This window comes from Podarcis bocagei (genome assembly GCF_964188305.1).
Source record: "Podarcis bocagei genome assembly, chromosome: 11".
In the NCBI taxonomy this organism is placed as follows: domain Eukaryota; kingdom Metazoa; phylum Chordata; class Lepidosauria; order Squamata; family Lacertidae; genus Podarcis; species Podarcis bocagei.
This window is the reverse complement of record NC_138136.1, coordinates 21,879,125-21,895,166: the sequence shown is the minus strand read 5'-3', so window position 1 is coordinate 21,895,166 and position 16,042 is coordinate 21,879,125. Positions and strand designations below refer to the sequence as shown.

Below are 16,042 nucleotides of genomic sequence, written 5' to 3'. Positions count from 1 at the left end.
GGGGGGTGTTCCTGCAACAGTACCATGCCAATCTCGGTGTTGCCTTGTCCCCTCCCTCTCCCTCCTGGTAAACCGCAGTGATGCAACCAACCACCACCCAACCACTCCACCTGCTACTGAGAAAACCCCCAACTTACAAAATATGTCCTTTCTGTTACATATCTTGTTTTAGTTTTTTTCTAGATCAACTATGGAAATCAACTGGGTTATGTACAGTGGTACCTCGGGTTACAGACGCTTCGGCTTACAAACTCCGCTAACCAGGAAGTGGTTGCTCCAGGTTAAGAACTTTGCCCCAGGATAAGAACGGAAATTGCACACCAGCGGCGCAGCAGCAGCAGGAGCCCCCCATTAGCGAAAGCACGCCTCAGGTTAAGAACCGTTTCAGGTTAAGAACAGTGGCGTAGCATGGGGGGTGCAGAGGGGCCGGCCGCACCGGGCGCAACATCTGAGGGGTTAGGGTTAGGGGGTGCAAATCCACGGGTTAGGGGGCACAAATTACTTGCCTTGCCCCGGGTGCTGACAACCCACGCTACGCCACTGGTTAAGAATGGACCTCTGGAATGAATTAAGTTCTTAACCCAAGGTACCACTGTATCTTTGCAGCCACTAAGTCTTGCAGGGTCCACTTTGGTTGTCCATCTGTTACATAATTTAAAAGTGCATGAATTATCTGCAAATACCAAGGATTTTTCTAAAACAAAGTTAATAACAATTTCTGACCAGAAAAAGCAAAAACGCAGGCGAAGCCCTACATCATAGGCCCTTAACTCACCAATATCGCCAAGTCCTTCCTGTACTAGTACTGTGGAGTCTAAGACCCGGAACATCAGTTTTGGTTGAATCAGTCTTAATTTTAACTCTAAAGAAACACAACATAAAGATGCAAAAGCAACTTTTAATTGATTGAGCTGAATGGGACACCCCAACACCCTATTTTATTTGTCGCAGAGATCCTGAACATCCAATTTACAACAAATCAGACCTATTGTTCCAGGTAATTTTAAGTGTGAGCAGGGTACAAAAGGATGTAGAATAGTTGTTTGGTACATTTTTTTTAAAAAAAAAATTGCTGTATTTTAATATTTGCCAAGTTTCTTGAATACTTTCTCGTTGCTCTTTAAACATTATATTAAATGTATGCTATTTTCCATGTTGTAGCCAACTTCTAATTTGGCAATCTCTCTGAGAAGACTGGAGATAGTGAAGAAAATGCCCAGCATACAGTATATAGCTCATTTAAAATACATTGTTACATTTCCCCCCTCCTGGCCGCACATTGCATACATCCAATTTACACTTCTTGCTATGTTTTAAAATGGTAATGATTAGGAATACACATCCAAGTCAAAGCAGCAAAACCCCACCCCGGTCCTCTCACACACCACACTGTGTGTGTGTATATATATATATATATGTATATATATATATATATATGCAGGTTTTGGTGTCTTCGGGTGTCTTCCCGTGTAAGAGTTGGGGTGTCTGGGCGACGTTTCGACGAGGTCTCACTCGTCATCTTCAGGCTGGTGCTTTCGGCTTCTTGTTACTGGAACAGAGCTATGTTCCAGTAACAAGAAGCCGAAAGCACCAGCCTGAAGATGACGAGTGAGACCTCGTCGAAACGTCGCCCAGACACCCCAACTCTTACACGGGAAGACACCCGAAGACACCAAAACCTGCATTCCTGTACCCGTGAAAACCTACGAAAGCATATATATATATGTATATATATATATATATATATATATATATATATAGGATAATATATATATATAGGATAATATATATATATATAGGATAATATCTATGAACACATGTTGTTGCATAGATAAAAATATTTAACAGTCTACATTTACAGAAAATATTACAAGCTGCTTTAAAGAAGAAGAAAATGTAGGCAGCAAATGAGAGATGCTGGTATGAATCCGTATTTGCTGTGCTTACCAAACTAGGGTGCAATTTACATCCCCTAGAAGTCAATTATAAAATCCCATGAATTTAACATTTAAATTGGATGTTAAAGTTAAATGGATCTGCACTGCACCCTATTTTTACAAATCAACACGTTTTTGTACCAAAAAAACAAAAAACCTCAAGCAAAAGATTGCCAGCTGTGAACAAAGAGACAAAGAGTGTTAAACAATAACTTCTTTGATTGTTGCAAATATGTAGAAGACTATCTATAAACTTGTAGGAGGGCAGTAACTATATTTAGCAGCTCTGAAATAAAGCCTTGATTATACGGTAATACCGTAGCTTCTAATGCCATTACAAAGAGAGCACACTCATAATAAATTAGGCAGGGCAATCAGACTTCCAGTCGTTATTAAAACCACAAATGTCTGTGACTCACTTAAGAATTATTAATGGAGTTTCCAGCCACTAAGCACATGCTGTCAAATGATGGTGCAAATAATAGAAAGAAAAAAAGTTCAATATTACAATGTCATGCATTTGGGAACAATTAAGCATTTTTATTATGCCTGTGTGCTTCGTTAGTTCAAAATAATAGAGGTCAAAAGGTCTCAGGGTATCAGATAATCATGATGACTAAGTGTGATGTAGCTCTAAATACAGTGGATGTAAATCCTGGATGCATTTTGTGATGTGTTTTTATTTGCGAAGAACTGATGCTTTCTTTGTATTAGCCTTAGTGAGACCACATCTGGAATATAAGATACAAGGTATAGTTTTTGGGTTATTCATGTTCAGAAAGAATTCATTTTAGATGGAGCAAAATGATTGGAAATGGTTAATTTAAGATAGAAGGACATAATAAAATTAATAGGATGTAATAAAAATTGATTGAAAAATTAGGTTTGGTGTATTTAGAAAGAAAATGGTTGTGGGTCGTTTTATCGTTGTTTTGATGCCTCAACTGTAACTGAATGTTCTCCAATCCCATAGTGACTGACCAACATATTTCCATCTTTTTCCCCACACTATTTCCCCTCCTTTTGCTTTTCCAAACCACAAATATGCCTACTGTACATTTTTCAGTTCAGCCTTCAAGCTGTGGTATTATAGGCCCTCTCATACTATATTTAACTGGTATTTACCTTAACTGTCTCATACGAGACAAATTGTTTCCTTGGTGTGGCATAAAACTGCATAGGGTCTCAGATTATTGTGATCTAAACAAAGATAAAGAATTTAGGATCTTCAATTGTTCTAATGTTCTTCTTAGGGCACCTACTTACCAAGAAGTGTCCTTAGGCACTTAATCACATGGTAACATGCCCTAAACCTCAAAGGGCTTGTTCTGCATTTTGGCATTTGGAAAATTTTAAACTGAGGATCAAATTAAAGCATGTTCAAATGAATGGCTGAGGCAGTAACACTGGGAAAATAGATTGTGGATTGCCCTAGAAGCATCCAGAAAATAGATGGGCACAAACTGTGAACAGTCCAGAAAAACATGGAACTAACTAATTACCAAGGCTTAGAGTGTTGGTTTATGGAACTGTTATGTTGACACAGAGGTCCTTGATAGTAACACAAAATTATCTTTGAAATTAAGCCTGGAAAAAGAACCTAGATATTTATTTAAATGTGCATCTTGCTTCATGTCAAAATACTTGAGGCTGCTTCACATATTTAGATATAAATGTAAGGTATTAATATGACAAACTATACATAGATACTAGTAAGAGCTAGTTCTGCACAACGTAATGCATGAAAAACCCTCAGATTAACATTCTGTTCTGCAGACATGGACTCAAACCTTTTGAAACACATGGGTGGTTGAGTATGAAGGGAACCAAAACCAATTCAACCTTTCTTCTTTGTGTCAAGCTTCTGGTGTTTGTTTGGTTAGGGTCGCGATCCTATACACTTATACCTGGAAGTAAACCTCACTGAACTCTGTACGACTTCAGGGTAGGCATATGTCACTTTCTGCTGCAAAACACATGATAGCCTTTGTTCTAATACATGAAGTGGCAAGTGGAGGGTGCATCTGAAAGTCAAACTACATTTTCAATGTAGCACTACAGTGGTTCCTCAGGTTACAGACGCTTCAGGTTACAGACGCTTCAGGTTACAGACGCTTCAGGTTACAGACTCCGCTAACCCAGAAATAGTACCTCGGGTTAAGAACTTTGCTTCAGGATGAGAACAGAAATCGTGCTCTGGTGGCAGCGGGAGGCCCCATTAGCTAAAGTGGGGCCTCCATTAGCGCGCAACCCTAGAGTCGGTCACGACTGGACCTAATGGTCAGGGGTCCCTTTACCTTTACTATACCCACATGTCTCAGGGTGGTTCACAGCATAACATCAGAATATAAAACCACAAAATACATAAACAAACAAACAACCCTATAACACCCCCCAACTCATTTTAAAAGGGCATAGGATATCAATCAAATCAGGGACTTCCGGGTTGGCGCGATCTGGGAATGGCGGATTCCCTCCGAGCTCCGGAGGGAATCGGCTCAGCGGTGGATGGGTCTTTGCCGTGCCGGCGACACGGGGACCCTTAAAAACCGCAGGCGCGGATGCCTGCGGACTGAAGACTCGGCGGGTGCCTTAAGCGCCCCCCCTGATTCGCAATGAGCCTTTTTAAAGGCTACGGAGGGGATACGGGGGACGGCGCGGCACTGAGAGTCGATCGCTACCGCCGCTGAGCGAAGCCGCGAGCCATAACTGGAGAGCGCTGACTTCCTTCCTTGAAATTTGGAATGAAAAAGGAACCCGTGAGTAATTTGGAACCGATCTTTAAAAACTTTTACCCTTTGAATTTGAGACGACCGGGGGGTGTGCCAAAAGGAAGTCCCCATCCCCCCCCTTGCAGACGATCCAGAGCAAAGATATAAGAACTAAGCTGGAGTGCCTACCCTGTAAAGGGTGAGTTTTAATAAAGACAGTAACTTCCAAGATTTGGAAAAGCAAATTTAAGCAGGAGAGTGGAGTGTTGGAAGAGTTTCTGTTTTGTGGCAAACAACCCTCCCCCCCGAGCCCGGGAGCGACCTGCTTTGGAGCCTGTATAGAGGAGCAGAATTTGACAGCTGTCAAAGCTGTCAAATGGACTGTTAATAGTAAAAAATTGCTACTTAAAACCTCTCCGGATAAAAAGGTGTTACAATTGAACTAAAATTCTGGGAAACAAAGAAACAATAACAGGACAGAGGATTGTTGGAGAAAAGACCATCCAGTAACCAGATCCCCTCTAGGGGGAATTCTGTGGAATTACAATGGCTGTGGGTGGAAAGATACTGAGAGAAATCGAAAGGATGTTTTCACTGGTGGGAACCTTACAGGAGCAGACTACAGCTATGAGTAAACAATTGACGGCCTTGGATTTGGAAACAAGTAGTTCTGCTGAATGTAATGAAGACCTGAATGAGAAAGAACCCACAGCTGAATTTGAAATAATAAACAAAGAAGAGGAGAAGACAAAACAAGAAAGAGAACAAGTTATGTGGGAAAATACAAACCAGAAGCCGATATCTGGAGAACATAAGCAAGGAGACTATGGGATGAAATTCATTTTAAGCCTACGAAAGATACAGAAGACGAAAGTGGAGGTCCTGGGAGTTTATGGAATTCAGGAACTCGAAATAAAGAAGTACAATTGGGGCCTCCACATAGACTTTGACTCTGACTATCACCAAGATTCAGGCCTTGTGGAAATTCTTCAGCAGTTGCTTCTAAATATGGGAAGAGACTATGGACTGATTGGATTGATTGCTAAGGGAATCTTTCGAGACTCGATGACAGACAAAGAGGACTACCAACAAAACCGGCGGAGAGGGACTGAAATAGATTTGAGAGCCTCGGATGTGCGGAATCCAGGCTAAAAACTGTTACTTTGGACATGTCTTGGGAAAGGACGCAAAGCGGGGATGGGAGGGAGGGAAGTATAAATTTAAACAACACTCAAGACCAGGGGGTTTAGTAATAAGGAAATTATTCAAGAAAAAATGAGAAATCGAGGGAAGAGAATTGGGGTCCAACTTAGGGAAAATTTATTTTTGTTTTTATAAAAGGGCTAATATTAAGACGGAAGAAATGCCAATTTGCTGACATAAACTTGGGAATAGGGATGCAAGGGAGGGGGTGGGGGGAAGTCAAGGACTAGGGTTAGAAAATAAGATTTTCTGGAACTATTCATGTTTGTTGTCTTTTATGTTTGTTTTGGTGTTATGTGTGTTGTTTTTGTCTATAAAAAATGTGAAAACCCAATAAAAATTATTAAAAAAAAAAATAGGATATCAATCAAATCAACCAAAGGCCTGGTTAAAGAGGGCCGTTTTTGTCTGGCACCTAAAGGTGTACAGTATAATGAAGGTGCCAGGCCTAATATTAGGTAAAGTAAAGGTAAGGTACCCCTGCCCATACGGGCCAGTCGTGTCTGACTCTAGGGTTGCACGCTCATCTCGCTCAAGAGGCCGGGAGCCAACGCTGTCCGGAGACACTTCCGGGTCACGTGGCCAGAGTGACTAAGCGGCATCTGGCGAGCCAGCACCAGCGCAGCACACGGAAACGCCGTTTACCTTCCCGCTAGAAAGCTGTACCTATTTATCTACTTGCACTTTGACGTGCTTTCGAACTGCTAGGTTGGCAGGAGCTGGGACCGAACGACGGAAGCTCACCCCGCCGCGGGGATTCGAACCGCCGACCTTGAGATCAGCAAGTCCTAGGCTCTGTCGTTTAACCCACAGCGCCACCTGCGTCCCTAATATTAGGTACCCCACCCATTTGACAGGGTTGCCCCACCCACTCTGGGCGGCTTCAACAAATACATAAGCATAAAAGTTCTTCTAAAAGTTGCCTACTTATTTATCTCCTTGCTGGAATCCAGCAACTTCGCTTTTGCCGCTCCCTGCACGTGGTTTCCCCCTCTATCCCCTCCCAATCGCGGCAGAAGCGCAGACCGACTAAGCATGCAGCATTTGCAGCCGAGCTCCAGGCTGGCTCTTCCTCCCTCCCTCCCTCCCTCCCTCCGCGCGCTGTCAAGCAAGGGAGACAACCAAGCCCCGCCCCTTTCCCAGCTGCTCTCTCTCTCTCAGAGCAGGTGTGAAAAGCGAACGCCCCGCTCTCCCGCGCAGGCGCGCCGGGCTGCTTTCTTTCCCTCTGGTCTCCCAACAAGCCGGGATTCCCTCGACCGCGCGTGCGCTCGAAAGCAGTCGCTCTCGCTCTCTCTCCCCCTCCTACCCCGAAACAAGATGGCGGCGGGGAGGCTGGCCGGGAAGTTGGAGTGAGGGGGGCGGTGACGGGCAGCAGGTTACCAGTGTGGCGAGGGCAGAGGCCGCAGGCGGGCCGGCACCGACACCGACACCGACCGAGGCGCGAGTGGAGGGGAGCCGCCTTCTCGGGGATGAGAAGTCGGGGCGGCGGCAGGGGGACCAGCTCCCCTCTCGCCTGCTGCTGCCGCCGCCGCCTGTGAGGAAGGGGAGCGTGTCCCCCCACGGCCTTCCCCCGCGCCCCGGATGTGTGGGCGGCCGCCTCCCAGCTTCGTGGTGGGGCCGAGTCCCCCGAGCGCCGGCCGCGACGGAGGCAGCGGCGGAGTCCCGGGAGGGGCGGCTGCGGCGGCGCTGCTGCTGCTGGGTGCGGAGGGCGAAGAGGCGGGCAGGTGAGTTGAGGCGGCGGCAGCAAGCAGCACACCTGGCCAGAGTCAGTACACCGGCTTCGATGCCTTTCTTCCTCCTCCTCCTCGCCTGAGCTCGAGGCAGCCTTGCCAGTCAAAGCAGGTCGGGGATCTGGGGTCTTTGAGGGTCGTTCCGCCTCCCCCCCCCCACTCCACGGGGCAGCAGGCACCATTGCCCCATTGTCTGGCTGGCTTCTTGGAGCCCTAGTTCTTCAAAACCCTGCCCTTTCCCTATGACGGGGCTTTTACAATTTCGAGCCAGAGCCCCATGTAAGTTAAAGCGACCTTCTGTGGCCCGTGGGTCTTCTCCCTAAGGAGTTGGTGGATGGGGGTCCCCACCACTTGGAGGTGAGGGTGTCTCATGCCCTGTTTGTGGGGGCACTATAGGAAATGGGACACTGGTGCCTACAGGCCTATGTTCTCTTTATTTGGTAGGGCTGTCGATGGTGGCCGCTGTTGGGAAGAGTGCATCACAAAAAGGGTAAAAGTTGCATGGAGTTGTTTGCAACGGGCAGACGGGTCCCAAAGACCCCAAATCGCATCTGCCTCTACTTTCCGTTGGCAAAAGGAGTAGAAATTGGGGCGGTTGCGCTTTCACAAAGTTAGGAACTAAGTAGTTTGGATTGTGACAACTGCGGATTTGCTACAACCGGTCGTATCGGAACTCTGCAGTTTGTTCACTGAAGTTATCCTATTTTATTCCTCTGCCCATTAAACCCATGCTTTGTTGTAGTGAAGTAGTGGTTTTCAGCTGAACTGGGGATGATACAAACATTCCAACCTCCACACGGGGGACTACTGATAAATGCTTCTGCATTATAGAGAATCTCTCCAAAACTGTGTGAATGAGCAGTATAGTGGCAATGTAATTCAGTGTTAGCAAGTGTAAAATGAAGCACGTTGGGGCACAAAAACCAAGATATGTTGAATTTTACTTTAGGGATCATTAAGAAAGTGAATGAAACTAAAACACCCTGTAGCTTAATGCTATTACAGTGGTGCCCCGCAAGACGAAATTAATTCGTTCCGCAATTTTTGCCGTCTAACGAATTTTTCGTCTTGCGAAGCACGGTTTAAACGGTTTAACAAAGTCGCAAGAAGTTTTCGTCTTGCGAAGCAAGCCCATAGGGGAATTCGTCTTGCGAGGCAAATCGCGAATGAAAAAACCTTTCGTCTAGCGAGTTTTTTGTCTTGCGAGGCATTCGTCTTACGGGGCACCACTGTATATAAAACTGGTGAGAATATGATTGCTTGCTGCAGCTGAAGGAGGATATTGAATATATGAAAAAAAAGGCAACCAAAATGAGCAAGGGGGTGAAGCAACCCCCCTGTGAGGAAAGCTTATAACTTTGGAGCAACTTTGCTGTCTTTAAAAGAAGATTAGACAGATCAATGGAGGATGAGTGAATGTGAATGACCACTAGCTGTAATAGCTATGGTGGGAGACAATATGCCTCTGAATGCTTGGGAATCGCAAGTACAGTGGTACTTCGGTTTACGAACTTAATCTGTTCTGGAAGTCAGTCTTTAAACCAAAACCATTCTTAAACCAAGGCGCACTTTCCCTAATGAGGCCTCCCATCGCCAGGGCCCTTCCACTGTTCGGATTCTGTTCTTAGACCAAGGTAAAGATCGCAAACTGGGACACTATTTCCGGTTTTGCAGAGTTCGTAAACAGGACTGTTCTTTACTGCCCTGAGATCTGTGGATGAAGGGCAGTATCCAAATTTAATTAAGAAAAATAGATGGGTGGGTACTGTCAAACTCTGGTCCTGCTTGTAGGCTTTCCATAGGCATCTTCTTGGCCATGGAAACAGTATGTTGGACCTTTGTTCTGAGCTCTTACATTCCAATGGGAACAGGGTAACACTTGTATACTACACTCGCCATCATGGAGGCTACGCAAATTGCCTACAGTAGGCTCCACAGTGGTCTTGTACATTCTCAGTGGCCCTTCAGGCAGGTGTGCAGTCTCCAAGCAAATGAGTCAATCTACATGATCAACATTTATTCAGTTTTTATCACTTTTTATGGTCAATCCTTTAAATCAGGCTTCCTCAAACTCGGCCCTCCAGATGCTTTGAGACTGCAGTTCCCATCATCCCTGACCACTGGTCCTGCTAGCTAGGGATCATGGGAGTTGTAGGCCAAAAACATCTGGAAGGCTGAGTTTGAGGAAGCCTGCTTTAAATGGATTTTTCAGCAAGAGGAAATATTTTTGATATCATTTCAGAAAGGGTACTGCTTCAATAAGAACAGTGAGTACTAGTTAACCTTATGGAAGGTTTCCTCATTCCAGTGTCCCCTAAATGTTTTGAATTGCAACTCCCATCAGCTCACCCAAAATGAGCAGTAGCCAGGGTTGATGGGAGTTGTAGCCTAGCAACTTCTGTGGAACTTCTGATTCCCATCCCTTTTATAGAACCAGCCAGTCGTCGTATTGCTGTTAATTGCTCTGGTTTTTCCCCCTTCTACTTAGATTTCAGACTGTATGGAGGCTGGAGCAATCTAACTTTTCTTCTTGGTGAGTGCATCTCAGTGGATTTACCTTTGCTTGCATTTTCTTTGGAATAATTGTTCCCATATATTGTTCCAGGAATGGTGCTCTTACTCCTATAAGAGACATGGTTTTTGTAGTTTATTGGTGGGAATTCTGAGAAACACTCATGAGTCTATAAATACATTGCGGCCTCTGGTGTTGCTAGAAGTTGAAGGGTGTTGGTGACTTGTAACCAACTATGCCACTTGTAGGCAGATACTAACATGTTAGCTGAACATTGGACTTGAGTCTAAATTCAGTTTGGCTCTAGCAGTTTATTAGGTTTGTTTCCTGTTTTGAAAATTGAACTTTTGTTCACCTGCAGGAAGTTGTTATGGGGATCAGTGATAGATTTTACAATAACTGCTCATTATGCTGCTATGCTGAACTCTTGTGAATAATCTGCATAATACCTTCTCCATATGGCTGTCCACTTCTTCATGGCAACCATGTGTATCTAACTAATATCTAACCCAGATTGCCACACTGATCCTTGCAGTTCCAATAAGGTTTTCTTACCACTCACAATTACTTTCAGGTCTTGTGTGAGAAGTTTCTACACTAGCAGTGTGGAAGGCATCTGTTACAACTATGAAAGCTTTCCTGATTGGGAAGTTCCACATAGCAAACTGTATTAAATACTATATTTGGGTATATAGAAGTAACCTGTGTGGGGAAAGTAATCTGTAGATTGGCCTTTGTGGACCAACATTTGCACGATACCCTATTCCTACTAATAGCGTATACATAATTGCCACCCTTGGCCTATTTATCAATTGGTTTCAACTTCATTTTATCTCTGGAAGTAAGCTTTATTTCAAAGAAACTTTACACACAAGTGTATCCAATCACAGTTTTATTTAAAGATACCTGTGGATAGGGAGATATGTGCTGTTTTCTACTATTCTATCTCCCTATCCATTTGTGGGAGAGAGAGATTCTTCCTCGCCTCCAATATATGTTGTATACTTAAAAGACAGAATTGGGTGTGGGGTATTCAATAACTGTTAAAGACTAAAATATTAAAGAACTAAAAATACATGACTAACTTTTATTCAAGTAGTGGAAAAGTATTATATTTGAGACAGATAATTTCTACATAGTTAAAACTTCACTTTTTAACATTTTGTAAATGGCATGCTTTCAGTTTTACTAATCCTAGTGAGTCAGGAAACAAGTTTAGTGGAGATCACAAGGTCCCTTAGCATATTATTACGCTTGGACTTCTGTTTCCTCCTGATATCCTCCTTCTCTTCCTCTTCATAAAGACTGCATTGCAGATAAGCTTATCCCAAGGGAGTAGTTTAATACCTGAACACACTATTTTAGGGTACAAATTAACTGATATGAAACTTCCAAGAATGTACAGGTATTCTTAATTTCTATAAATTGAGAATTTCTGTGTTCCTAGAGACATTATTGCGTTTATGGAATGACTTACACTTGCACAATAAAATGTTCCCTCCTCTCTTATCCCTCTGCCTCCCATCCTCTTCAAGTGTTAGGGGACCCTGTCCCAGCAGATATGTGTGAAGAGAAATGAGAGGAAGTTCCATTGTGTGAGCATAAGTCATTCTGCAAGCGCTGTGCCTTCATTGGCTATAACCTTATTGTTTAGCATTATGTACAGACCAGGATAATGGTGACAGGAATAGAATTGTAGAGTTGGGAAGGGACCCTGTGGATCATCTGGTCCACCCCCACCCCGCAATACAGGAATATGCAGCTATCCCATATGGGGATCAAACCTGCAAGCTTGGGATTATCAGCACCTTGTTCTAACCAACTGAGCTAGCTAGGCAAAAGCAATGAAACAAAGACTTGGCTGTATCACATTTTTTATTGACTTTGTTTTGTATGGAGATGTGTGGTTCCGCTTGCATTGGTAATGCCATTTCTTTTATCTTCTTCTGTTTGCTTTTAAAATTCTGTAATGTTTTTATTCTTTGGATTTGTAAAAGAGCCCTTGCAGAATTGGTCAGAAGTGCCTGGAAACCAAATTAAAGCATACAGTGGTACCTCTAGATGTGAACGGGATCCGTTCCGGAGCCCCGTTCGCATCTAGAAGCAAATGTAACCAACGACGGCACGTCTGTGCATGCACGTGTTGCTTTTTGCCGCTTCTGCGCATGCGCGTGACGTCACTTTGAGCACATGCGCAAGCGGCAAAACTCGGAAGTAACATACTCCTTTACTTCCGGGTTGCCGCGGAGCACAACTCGAACGCGCTCATCCCAAAGCACATTCAACCCGAGGTATGACTGTATTGCAGTTTCTGCACCACAGGATTGCTGAATGAAATCTTGCCCACCTTCTAAATTGTGAGGCTTCTGTTCTATACTTTGTAAAATATTCTTATTTGACCCCTGTACCTCTTTGTGCTATTTTTTTCTCCAGCTGTCCCTTCTTCTCTCCAACCAGCAGGGCTTGTTCTCCCTCTTCATCTCCCTTTCCCTGCCACCTTCCAATCTGAGGCAATGGAACATGCAGCATTAATTGACTCAGTGCTTCACTCTTCTTATTTAACAATCATTTTTTGATTCACACTTGGGAATTCTTGAGCCTTGCTTGTTTATAGACCTGTTAGCAATGATATATGAAATCCAGTCTGCGCATCCTTTCTTCAGTAACCCCTATTTTCCTGAGGTCTCAGTTTTCCTGACTTTTTTGTAACTCTGTCATTTGAGAATGGCATAGCCTAGTTTTAACCAGAATAAGGGAGTTATGGTATGGCTTTCATTTAGAGTTGTGTGTGCTCATTAATGGACTTCTGAGGATGAACTGTAGAAGACATTGTGTGAAACTTCTAATGTGGAAGAAGGGAAAGTCTGCTGCGAAGGAAAGGCTCTCAACCTTTGAAGGCGGAGGTCTGAGAGAAGATTTGAAGGAATTACTGAAGGGAAGTTGGGTGATAGGAAAATGATTTGCTTGCTCAAACAGTAGAAAGATTTGAGCATTGTATGAGAAATTGGCAAAAGTATCTATGTGGTTTGTTGTGATTTGTTTCTGTGTGTGACAAGATGGTAATTTAGTGACAAACTGTCAGTTTGATATGATTTTAGTATCCCTTTAAAATGCTGAAATAAGTAAAATGAAAGAACATTGTATATGGCTTATTTGTTAATTCTGAATGTAGTGTTTAGTATAATAGAATATATACAGTTTCTTTATCTAGCCTACTTAGAACCTAGTTTCTGTGCTCAAGTCAAAACCAAAAAATTGTGTTTTGTTTACTTATACTGTAGTTGTAAGCTTCTTAGCTTTAAAGGCATCTAATAGTTCAGTTCTAACAATGTCTACTCTGAAGTCCTATTTAATTCAACATGTCTACTCCCCTAGTTGGTTACCATCACCACATCCTCTGGTAGAAAATTCCAGTTTAAGTATACTGTGTGCGCAGTACAGTCATACCTCATGTCGCGTCCGCTTCAGGTTGCATTTTTTCAGGTTGTGGACTGCCGAAAACCAGAAGTACCAGAACGGGTTACCTCCGGGTTTCGGCAGTCGCGTATGAGCAGAAGCGCTAAATTGCACTATGCACAGAAGCACTGAATTGCAACCTGTGCGTGGTTTCCACTGTGCTTCATTTGAGTTATCATGAATCTTCTAGTATTCAGTTTTAACCGATGATTTTGGGTTCTAGTAGTTTGAATTTCTGCATCCATTGAATTTACACTATGCATAATTCTTTAAAAAAACCTTCATCTTGTGATCAATTTATTTCCAAGCTGTGTCAGTTTCACATGTGTTCAGTCCATAAGTGTGCTTTGTCCTACCTATTTCTTTGTCACTCTGCAAATATAAAAAAGAACACGTTAACATTCATATTTCTGAACATATTTTTCTTCACATAGTACATATATGCCTTTCACTATATTTTTGAAGCAAAATTCAGAGAAGTTCAGAAACCAAAGGATAATGACATTCTTATTTGCATATTATTCTGGGATGTAAGTATCAGGTTTGTTTAAAGAACATGGACCAAAGGAAATTCTCAGGCATGCGTACTTCTCTGAACATGTGGCCCTCCAGATGTTGTTGGACTTGTACTCCCATCTCCCCTAACTGGCTTGTTAGGGATGTCAGGAGTTTTAATCCTGCAACATCTGGAAGACCCCAAATTTCCCATTCCTTCTTCCTTTTTCTGTACTTGAAAGTCCTAGATGTTGTAACCCTCCCTCACAGTGGAGTTGCTTTGGCTGTTGGTCATTTGGGTTGCTGTTTCCTGAGTTTTCCATTTTGAGACATGCTGACCCAAACTTTAGGCACCATAGATCTATATAAAGGCATTACAATTTTAGAAGATTGTAATCCGTTTGCAATCCTTTTCATAATAATCCCAAATATGGAATTTATCTTTTTCTCACCTGCTGCACATTGGGTCAACGTTTTAATTGAACTATCTGTTTTGAACCCAAGATTCTTCTTCTTGGTTGGTCATCACCTCCTCTGACCCAATCCATCTATTTATCATTTTTTTGCCCCAGTATCTATCACTTTTTGGACTTGTCATTGAACTGCATTTGCCATTTTACTGCCTGCTTATCTTATTTTGGAAAGAGCCTTTTAGAGCTCTTTATAATCTTTTTTTGTTTATCATTCTGAATAAATTGATGTCATCCACATCCATTCACTTACCTTAGCACCCAAGCCCTAGTATTGCAGCTTCAGGTTTTTCATTTTTGATTCAGTTCATACAACATCCCAGAATACAGATAGGTATAAATTCTATATATGAAGAAAGGTAGTACTTACTGGGTACCTGCATTCCCCTCCCCCCATTTGTATAACAACATACTTTGAAAACAGTGAGATGTGAGTGCTTTTCTCTTTCAAATTTCTTACTATGATAACACCACTTGTCAGAATAGGCATGGAATTGCTTAAGTACAATTAACTATATATCCCAAAGAAATACTGGATTCAAGACTATAGTGTATTTTATGGTGTTATGTGGAATCTTTGTCACTGTTGTCTAAAAAGGCCTGCTATACCTACCCTTCATGAAAATGAACTATAGTTTGTTGCAAATAATTTGGTAGTAATTTGCTTTGGGATTTTTTTGGTGAGGAGAGAGAGATAAATTCAGTAAGCACAGCCTAGACAAATTGTTATTGACAGCCACCTTGAAAGCTCTTTCCATTCTAAAGAGTATGTGATACAAATGTATGTCTTAAAAACAAAAAAGGTTCACGAGTACATTTGCCTGGAAGTAAGCCCTTTGAATTTTATTGGAATTTCATGCCAGGGGAAAAGATTTAGGGTTGCAACCTAACGTCAGAACGCTACAAATACTTTCCCTAGCTGAACAGATCCAGTCCCTTGTATTAATTGTAATCCTGTTCCAGCAATTCAATGTATGATAACAGGTATGTAGTATTTCACTAATATCCCTGGCTTTATGCTATCTGAAACGTCTTGAGAATAGCATATAAGTAACTTATCTCCAGTACTTGTATACACACACCCTTTCCATACATTTAGGGCTCTGCCTTGTGGACAATTACCTATATGGTTCTTCTGATCAAACATATTGGGTGGGCTCTGAACTATGGTGAGTGTCACATTTCAGTGTTGAACCAGTGCACAACCCTTGGGCACAAATTGCTTTCACTGCTTCATCTGAAAGAGCTAGGATATGCAAACTGAGATTTTATTTTATTTATTTTATTTTTAAAAACCTGACCATTTTCAGTGCTTCATATTAACTGAAAATGATAGTATGGTTGGGTCCCAGTCTTAGGCTCTTGTCCATTGCCTGACTTTGTTGCCTTCTAGAGCCAGGCTTGGCATCAGCCGTTCTACAAATACACACTTTGTGGGGGGCAGTGTGAATTTGAAACTTGGGTCATACATGGGGCAGGCATCTTTGCGTAGATTAGAAGTCTAAATGTTTGAATTGCTTCATGCTAA

At 42.7% G+C, this 16,042-nt stretch overlaps 1 protein-coding gene across 2 annotated transcripts in view; it reads left to right on the top strand.

The window, feature by feature from the left end:
* Positions 1-7,151: 7,151 nt before the first annotated feature.
* Positions 7,152-16,042, top strand: part of APC (APC regulator of WNT signaling pathway) — a 62,924-nt gene continuing 54,033 nt past the window's right edge. Inside the window, exons 1-2 of one of the 2 annotated variants that reach the window (XM_081213504.1) lie at positions 7,152-7,575; positions 10,070-10,114. The gene's annotated coding sequence lies outside the window, so the exon portion shown is untranslated. The remainder of the gene's footprint in view (positions 7,576-10,069; positions 10,115-16,042) is intronic. The other variant, XM_081213507.1, reaches the window with a different exon arrangement.